Source organism: Hevea brasiliensis, chromosome 1, assembly GCF_030052815.1.
Source record: "Hevea brasiliensis isolate MT/VB/25A 57/8 chromosome 1, ASM3005281v1, whole genome shotgun sequence".
In the NCBI taxonomy this organism is placed as follows: domain Eukaryota; kingdom Viridiplantae; phylum Streptophyta; class Magnoliopsida; order Malpighiales; family Euphorbiaceae; genus Hevea; species Hevea brasiliensis.
Window position 1 is genome coordinate 127,385,808 of NC_079493.1, and position 9,658 is coordinate 127,395,465.

A 9,658-nucleotide genomic window follows, 5' to 3' on the forward strand; every position below is an offset into this window, starting at 1 on the left:
GAGACGCCCTATTAGAAGAAGGCGATGATCCAAAAGGCAAATACCGAGAACTCACAGCGCAGAAACGAATAAAGCAGTTGGAGGACCAACGCAAAAACTTAAAAAAAGGTGAGAAGGCTCAAGGAAGAAGCAAGCCGAAAAGATGGGGTTCAAGAGCAAGAGAAAAGGAAAGAGACTCTTCAAGCCGAGGTCAAAGAAATGAAAGTGCAGAATAGTAAGCTTCAGAAAAGATGAAATACCAAGAGGTACTCTGAAGAGTATAAATAGGAAAACAAAAAGAAGAAGCTCGAATTAAAGCACTACTCATCAACGATATCTTAAAAGAGTGTGCTAAGGAAAGGAAAGAGAAAGAAAGAGAATGTTGACAGAGAACGATAACACAGGAAAACAAGAGCTATAGTATGCTCAAAGCATTCAACCCCGCCAAACAAGAAGAAAGGATATATGAGTATCTCGGAAAATGCCATCTCATTATAAAGAACCTCGATGTAAAGAATATGAATTATTCAGTTAATGAAATGATTTTTGGACCATTGTTTAGCAAATTTGTGAATGAATAATATGACTCCCGTAGGAACTTCCTCGCTAGGGTTATGTGAAAAATTGAGTGCACTATATGGACAGGTATCATAAATGCGCATTCAATCCGGTCATTCACGACGCCATGATAAAATTAATGCAATCATCCTTTCGCAGATTTCATTCCGCTCCCAAACGCCAGATTCCTTCGGTCCAAACAAGGACTTTTAGTTTTACAAAATTCAAATTCATTAAAAACCTTTTTGAAATCAACATTGCTTCAAACAAGGCAAGTCCGACCAAAGACACGGTTCAACCCAAGCGAGTGTACTTAACAAGATCTCGAACAAAGAAGATAATGGAAGATCAGGAACAAGTACAGAACCTACAAGCGGTGTTTCCGAATTGAAAGATCGTGTCTCGTAACTTATGAGACTAATGAGGAAATGTCCAAACCCACCAGAGCCTAGCCTACCGCTACCTCCTCCACCACCTCCAACAAATGATCCACACCAAGCTTCAACTTCTTTTACCTTTCATTCACCAAGCCATGAATATTGACTTACCTTACTCTCATTACCCAACTTTCAAACACCGACCCATACCCTTCCATTCTAATCCCTCCGTCACTCCACCCTCATCTCGAGCATTTCATTGGGAGGAGAAAATAAGACGAGAAAATGAGAAACTATCGAAGAGAGATTGAGAGCGATAGAGAGGCTAAATATGTATGGCTCAGTTGATGTGGCATCACTTAGATTGGTTCCCGATGTGGTGGTGCCACCCAAGTTCAAGGTCTCTGATTTCGACAAGTACACAGGGAATTCAGATCCTCGCATTCACTTAGCCACCTATATCGCCAAGATGTCGCTTTGACAGAGGATGAGATCGTTGGTCCACTTCTTTCATGAGAGCCTCCTTTGAGGTGGTGTATTGGATAGAAGTAAGTGTGGTCTGGAAGGATTTAGCTGATGCCTTCCTAAGACAAATTTAATTGCGATGTGGCCCCACAAGGAGAGATCTTCAAAACACCGTGCAGAGGGATAGGAAGGCTTCAAGGAGTATGCCCAGAGATGGAGAGAAAAGGCGAGTACACCCTCTGACCAACAATGAGCTATGCTCTTATCGAGACATTGAAGGCCCCTTTCTTCAACTTAATGATCGGAATACTTACATCATCCAAAGGGTGAGAGAATTGAGGCCAATTTAAGGTTGGGACGACTACAGGAAGACTGCCAATTTTGGCAAGAAGAAGGAGGGTGATGTGCATTCCATCACCCGACAGAGTAATTACTCCCCACTTCACCAAAATAACTACCGATCATATCCTTCCCCTCACGGCCAAACCATCGCAAACATTCCACCGCCTTTCCCAAATTATCCACACCCACGCCCACAATACCCTTCACCTACAAATTACCAACCAAGACCACCTCCTCCTCCTGCTCAACCAAGACCACCACAAAACAACCCAAGACCCCCAAGAAACCCTGATCCACCTCTTCCCCTCCCTCTCAGTGAAATATACCGATACCTTGTCGGTATAAACCAAATTGTACCAGTTCCCCTAGACCCGATCCAGCCGCCATACCCCAGGTGGTATGATGCCACTGCCCGTTGTGAGTACCATGGAGGGGCACAAGGGCATTCAACTGACAACTGCGGGGCACTCAGAGGAAGGGTGCACGCTTTAATCCGAAACGGATGGTTGAAAATTGAGGGAAATGGTTCCCTCCCTAATGTTACCTCAAACCCATTGCCCAACCATAATTCGGGTAATGGTGTAAATATGATAGAATCTGGCAGAGAAAGGTCGATACCGGAGGTAGATGAGCTCATCCCTCACTTTGAGGGGATTTTTGCCATGGCAGTAAAAGAAGGCTACCTTTGCCCTCAGATATCAGGGTCGATAAAGAATACGGGATGTCCTTATCATGAAGGGGCAGCTGATCATGAGCTGCGGGATTGTGAGGGATTCAAGCACGAGGTTCAGAACTTGTTATCCCTTAAAATTCTGAGATGCCTGACAAAGTCAAAGACAGAAGGGGGAGTGAACACGACCAGATATAGTCAGAATGCTTCTACCTCTAAACCCAGAATTACTTTCTCACCCCCAGTAACCTCGCCGCCAGTAACGGTTATCCGAGCCCCATCTCAGCTCCCTGTTACCAACACCCACGCCATACCTTGGAACTATAATTTCCAAGTCTTCACTCAAGGAGCGTCAAGCAGTACATCAGCTCCTAATCTTGCCTCACCTCCAGCACCACCAAAACCATGTTTTACTCCTCATGAGCATTTTAGAATGACTTATGCCGGACCTACCACCAGTGCTACTCCCCAGGTTGATCCCCAACCCGTCGCTGCCACAAAACCCTCCTCCCTTGAGCAAGAGGTTGAGTTCATAACTCGAAGTGGGAGGTGTTACGGGAACGAAGAGAAAGAAAAGAGAAAAGGGAAAGTAAAGATGGGAGAGTCACTGAAGAACACCGAAGAGGAGGTTGAAAAGACAGAGGAAGTAGAACCTACTGGACATAAAGAAGAGGAGGAGCTGCTGCTCCAAATAATGAAACAAAGTGAGTATGATGTGGTGGAACAGTTGAGGAAGACGCCTGCACGGATTTCACTGCTGTCACTGATCTTGAGCTCAGAGGTACACCGTCAAGCCCTGCAGAAAATTCTGGATCAGGCTTTTGTGAGTCCCGACATCACACCGGGGCAGTTTGAAAAGATAGTGGGACAAATCCAGGCATCCAGTTTTGTCACTTTCTCAGAAGAAGAGATAGACCCTGCTGGCTTAACGCACACTAAAGCTCTGCATGTGACGGTGAAATGCAAAGGTTGTATAGTGGCCAAGGTCCTTATTGACAATGGATCAGCGCTCAATGTACTGCCTAATACCACCTTGGCCAGGCTGCCAGTTGACCAATCTGATATACGTCAGAGTGCTATGGTGGTGAGAGCCTTCGACGGTACAAGGAGAGAAGTGCTGGGAGACATTGACCTGCCAATCCAAGTCGGTGCATGTACTTTCAACGTCACGTTTCAGGTGATGAACATTGAGCCCGCATATACTATGCTATTGGGAAGACCTTGGATTCATTCAGCAAATGCTGTCCCTTCAACTTTGCACCAAAAGATCAAATATATTATGGACGGCAAAATCATCACAGTGAAAGGAGAGGAGGCCTTGCTGGTCACCAAGCCACAATCACTCCCTTATGTGGAAGCGGCTGAGGAATCGTTGGAAAGCTCCTTCCAGGCCCTTGAGTTATAAGAAACCAGAAATGGAGGGGCTATGGCTATGGTAGCCAAGATAATAACAAGGAGTGGGTACGAAGAAGGCAAAGGCTTAGGCGCCACATTACAGGGAATCGTTGAACCTATACCGGCTATCCAGAAGATAGGCCGTTGCGGATTGGGTTATGAGGAAGATGCTCTCATGGATGGGCGATTCTGGATGAGAAATAGACTTCGGGATCAGAGATTCGACCAAAAAATTGGGAGAATGAAAGTAGTCCCGAGAATCACGGATGTATTCACTAAACCAGTCATTGAAAATCCGGCAGATGTGGAAGAATCACCTGATCAACCATCCGTTGATGTCATTCACCTGGATTCCCTGTATGAGGCTCTGGTCTCTCTAATAGCTGAGGGGCAAGAACTGGACAACTGGACGGCAGAGGACATCCCTGTACTCAATTTCGAGTAAAGTACCTTTGGTTATCTACACTTGATCATTTTGTCCATGGTGGCAAGTGTAACATTGTAAATGGATCCTTTTCTTATGACATAAATTTTTAATGAATTAATAGCGCATTTATTTCCAAATCCTTTTTATGCTCTTCATTTGAATTCCATCTTTGTAATATATTCTATTTTCGTTCATCCAGGACCTTTCATCTAACACCTAATAATCCAATAGACTCAGAGATTCCTCTGGTTAATTTTGAAATCCCCATAACTGCCATTACTTCAAGTGATTCTGAGGTGGAGCTCACAGAGGAAAGCAATGAAAACGATAAACCTTCCCTCGTGCCTTGTGGAGATGAAACACGCACCATAAACTTAGGCACGGAAGAAGTAAAGAGGGAACTTAAGGTTGTGGAGAGTGAGGAATTGGGAGATATGATCGGTTTGCTCAGAGAATTCGTAGAGCTATGATGATATGGTTGGTTTGGACCCCGGATAGTGGCGCATAAAATTCCCTAATTCGGGGACAATCCGTAAAGCGAGAAGCTAAGAAGAATGAATCGACACCTTTGCTCAAGGTTAGGGATGAGGTCAAGAAACTTGATCTGACTGGGTTTATAGAAGTAGTCAAATATCCCCAATGGATAGCTAACGTTGTCCCGGTAATGAAGAAGAACGGGAAAGTTAGAGTGTGTGTTGATTATAGGGATCTTAATAAAGCAAGTCTAAAAGATGATTTCCCTCTCCCCCACATTGATGTTTTAGTAGACAATACTGCGGGATTGGGTAGGTGCTCATGCATTGATGGGGCATCTGGGTACAATCAAATCCCAATGGATGAGGAAGATAAAGAGAAAACCGCTTTTATCACTCAATGGGGAGTATTTTGCTATCGGGTCATGCCCTTCGGTGAAGAATCTTGGTGCCACTTATCGGTAGCGCTATGGTCACATTATTCCACGATATGATGCATAAAGAAGTGGAGGTGTACGTGGATGATATGATCATCAAATCCCGGGGAGAAGAAAGTCATGTGCAGGTGCTGAGGAAAGTATTTGAGAGACTCAGGAAATATCAGTTGAAACTAAACCCTGCCAAATGCATATTCGGAGCTAGGTCAGGGAAATTGTTGGGATTCATAGTGAGCGAAAAGGGAATAGAAGTAGATCCAGACAAGGTTCGAGCTATTCGAGAGATGCCATCCCCAAGAACAGAAAGGGAGGTGCGTAGTTTCCTGGGAAAATTGAACTACATATCAAGGTTTATTTCCAATCTCACCGCTAAAGCCGAGCCTATTTTTCAACTGCTCCGAAAGAACAACACCACCCAATGGGATTCAGTTTGTCAAGAGGCTTTTGAGACAATCAAGCAGTATCTGTCAAACCCACCAGTGTTGGTTCCACCCGTGGTGGGGAGGCCTCTGATCCTGTATATGGCAGTCCAACAGAACTCGATGGGATGTGTTTTGGGACAACATGACGATACTGGCCGAAAGGAAAGGGCTATTTATTACCTGAGCAAAAAGTTCAATGATTGTGAGTCAAGGTACTCTTTCTTAGAAAAGACTTGCTGCGCGTTAGCCTGGATAGCAAACCGCCTCAAACACTACATGTTGAATCACAAGACCTGGCTCATCTCCAGGATGGATCCTATAAAATTTGTATTTGAAAGCCCATTCATGCCAGGAAGGATAGCTAAATGGCAGGTCATACTCTCCCAATATGACATAGTCTATATGACCCGGAAAGCGGTGAAAGGTAGTGTGATCGCTGACCTCCTAGCAGAAAATCCTATCCAGGATTATAAAGCTCTGGATTTTGAGTTCCCTGATGAGCACATCAATGAAGTAGACTGCGCGGAAGGAGGGTCAGCCGATGTATGGGAAATGTATTTCGACGGAGCTGTCAATTTATCCGGTAATGGAATTGGAGCTGTGTTGATATCCCCATATAGAAAACATTTTCCGATAGCTGTCAAGTTGAGATTTGACTGCACCAACAACGTCGCGGAATACGAAGCTTGTGTGATGGGTCTACAAGCTGCCATCGAAATGAAAATCAGGAAGTTGGAAGTATATGGAGACTCAGCCCTGATTATTTATCAAGTCAAAGGGGAATGGCAAACTAAGGATCCTAAACTAATCCCATATCAGAAGTACTTACTGGAGCTGATTAAGAAATTCGAAGAAATCTCTTTCACTCACCTTAGTAGAGACAAGAATCAATTTGCTGATGCTTTAGCTACTCTAGCTGTTATGGCTCAAATCCAAGAGGGTCAGATGATTCAGATGTTGAAGATTAAAGAGAAAAGTGAGCCAGCGTATTGCTTCATGATTGAGGAAGAACCCGACGGTAAACCTTGGTATCATGACATCCTGGTCTACATCAGAACCAGAGAATTCCCTCCAGGGGCCAGCAGAAACGAAAGAAGAATGATCCAAAGATTAGCATTGGGATACTTCTCCAGTGGAGAAACCCTATACAAGAGAAGCTCCAAAGGCGAATTGTTGAGATGTGTGGATGCAAAAGAAGCGAAGAAGATCCTTTTTGAGACTCATGAGGGAAATTGTGCAACCCATGCCAATGGGCACATGATGGCTAAGCAAATCATGCGACGGGGGTATTTTTGGACCACAATGGAAAAAGATTGCATCGAGTATTTCCGGAAGTGCCATAAGTGTCAGATCTATGCCGATCTGATAAATGTGCCACCTCACAAGTTGTTCAACCTCGTCTCACCATGGCCTTTCGCAATGTGGGGCATCGATGTGATTGGTCCCATCAATCCCAAGGCATCCAATGGGCACAGATTCATCCTTGTAGCCATCGACTATTTCTCCAAGTGGGTCGAGGTGACATCCTATGTGCACATCACACAGAATACGTTTCTCAAATTTCTCAGAAGCAATATCATTTGCCGGCATGGTCTCCCCAATAAAATCGTCACTGATAACGCCACGAATCTCAATGGTCCAAAGATTCAAAAATTGTGTGATCAATACAAAATCCGACATCTCAATTCCTCCCCATACCGTCCCCAGATGAATGGAGCGGTGGAAGCCGCAAATAAAAATCTAAAGAGGATAATCCGAAAAATGACAGTCACATATAGGGGTTGGCATGATATGCTTCCTTACGCTCTTCACGCATACCGGACTTCTGTAAGAACCTCAACCGGGGCAACTCCGTACTCACTGGTTTATGGGATGGAAGCAGTATTACCTGTAGAAGTTGAAATTCCTTCCCTAAGGATTCTGAAGGAATCAGGGATTGATGAGTCAGAATGGATCCGATCGAGGTTGGATCAGTTAAACTTGCTGGATGAGAAAAGATTAACAGCGGCATGTCATGGCGATTATACCAGAGGAGAATGGCTAGGGCATTTGACAAAAGCGTTCGCCCACGCGAATTCCAACCCGGGGACCTAGTTCTGAAGAAAGTGCTGCCGAATCAAAACGATCCCCGGGGCAAATGGTCACCAACCTACGAGGGACCCTATGTGGTTAAAAAGGTATTTTCTGGAGGAGCCTTGATCTTGACCCACATGGACGGTGAAGAGTTTCTGAGACCTGCGAATGCTGACACCGTCAAGAGATACTATGACTTAAAAAAAAAAAAAAAAAAAAGTAGGAGTGAAAACCCGAAAGGGCGCTCCTAGCAAATTGTGCGAAAGAAGGCAAAAACCCCGAAAGGGGCGCTTTCTGTAAAACGAGTGAATGATGAAAACCCAAAAAGGCGTCCTGAAAAAAAAAAAAATCTAGGGGTGAAAACCCGCAAGGGCATCCCAAGAACCAAAAGGGAGAAAGAAGCATGGGACCAAGAAGGGAAATAAACCGTCGTGACATGAGGCTTCAGAGAATTTGAAATAATGGCAGTTAAGGGATTTCAAAGCCAGCCACAAGGAATATGTGAGATCTATCCTTGTACCCTTCTTCTTTGAAACTCTATCTTTGTTTTTATTAAAACCGTAATAAAGTCATACTTCATTCCCTATGCTTCTATCTTTCCCTTATATTTATTCTTTAACATTATCCTTCTGCAATCTCGTTATTTAATGTGCTATTAATCAGTTAAAATTTTTGCCATAAGATTAGGATTTAACAATTGATAACCTCACATACTTTACTATGAGATTTACAGGGAATGACCAGGAAGAGGGTACACAAAAGGAAAATGGGGATGAAAACCCGAAAGGGCATCCTAAAAAGGAGTACTCCTAGCAAAATGTGTGAAAGAGGGTGAATACCCCAGAGGGCGCTTTCTGTAAAATGAGTGAAGGATGAAAACCCGAAAGGGCGTCCGGAAAAAAAAAAAAAAAAAAAAAAAAAAACTAGAGGTGAAAACCTGGAAGGGCGCTTCTAGTCATATAGACGAAGGGGAAGTGAAAACCCGCAAGGGTGCTTTTCGGGAGAAAGTCAAAAAAACAGAAATGGGGCATTTGAAGAAATGAGGCCATAGGTCAAGTCTTGCGACTCGTCCTCCATTCATCATTAGCCTTCGGGATTCTGTTAATTACACTTCATTGGGGAAGAACTTCTTGTGTCCGGATTAGGCTTGCTTTGTAAGTGCAATTTAAATTTCCTGTTATCAACCTCTGGGTCCTTGATCTAAGTTGATTTTAATTTCCTGCAATTTATATTTCCTGTTATTGACCTCTGGTTCCTTGATCTAAGTCGATTTTAATTTCCTGCAATTTAAATTTCCTGTTATCAACCTCTGGTTCCTTGATCTAAGTTGATTTTAATTTCCTGCAATTTAAATTTCCTGTTATCAACCTCTGGTTCCTTGATCTAAGTTGATTTTAATTTCCTGCAATTTAAATTTCCTGTTATCGACCTCTGGTTCCTTGATCTAAGTCGATTTTAATTTCCAGCAATTTAAATTTCCTGCCAATTTTAATTTCCTGCAATTTAAATTTCCTGTTATCAACCTCTGGTTCCTTGATCTAAGTTGATTTTAATTTCCTGCAATTTAAATTTCCTGTTATCAACCTCTGGTTCCTTGATCTAAGTTGATTTTAATTTCCTGCAATTTAAATTTCCTGTTATCAACCTCTGGTTCCTTGATCTAAGTTGATTTTAATTTCCTGCAATTTAAATTTCCTATCATCGACCTCTGGTTCCTTGATCTAAGTTGATTTTAATTTCCTGCAATTTAAATTTCCTGTCATCGACCTCTGGTTCCTTGATCTAAGTTGATTTTAATTTCCTGCAATTTAAATTTCCTGTCATCGACCTCTGGTTTCTTGATCTAAGTTGATTTTAATTTCCTGCAATTTAAATTTCCTGTTATCAACCTCTGGTTCCTTGATCTAAGTTGATTTTAATTTCCTGCAATTTAAATTTCCTGTCATCGACCTCTGGTTCCTTGATCTAAGTCGATTTTAATTTCCTGCATTTAAACTTCCTGCCATCAACCTCTGGTTCCTGGATCTAAGTTGATTTTAA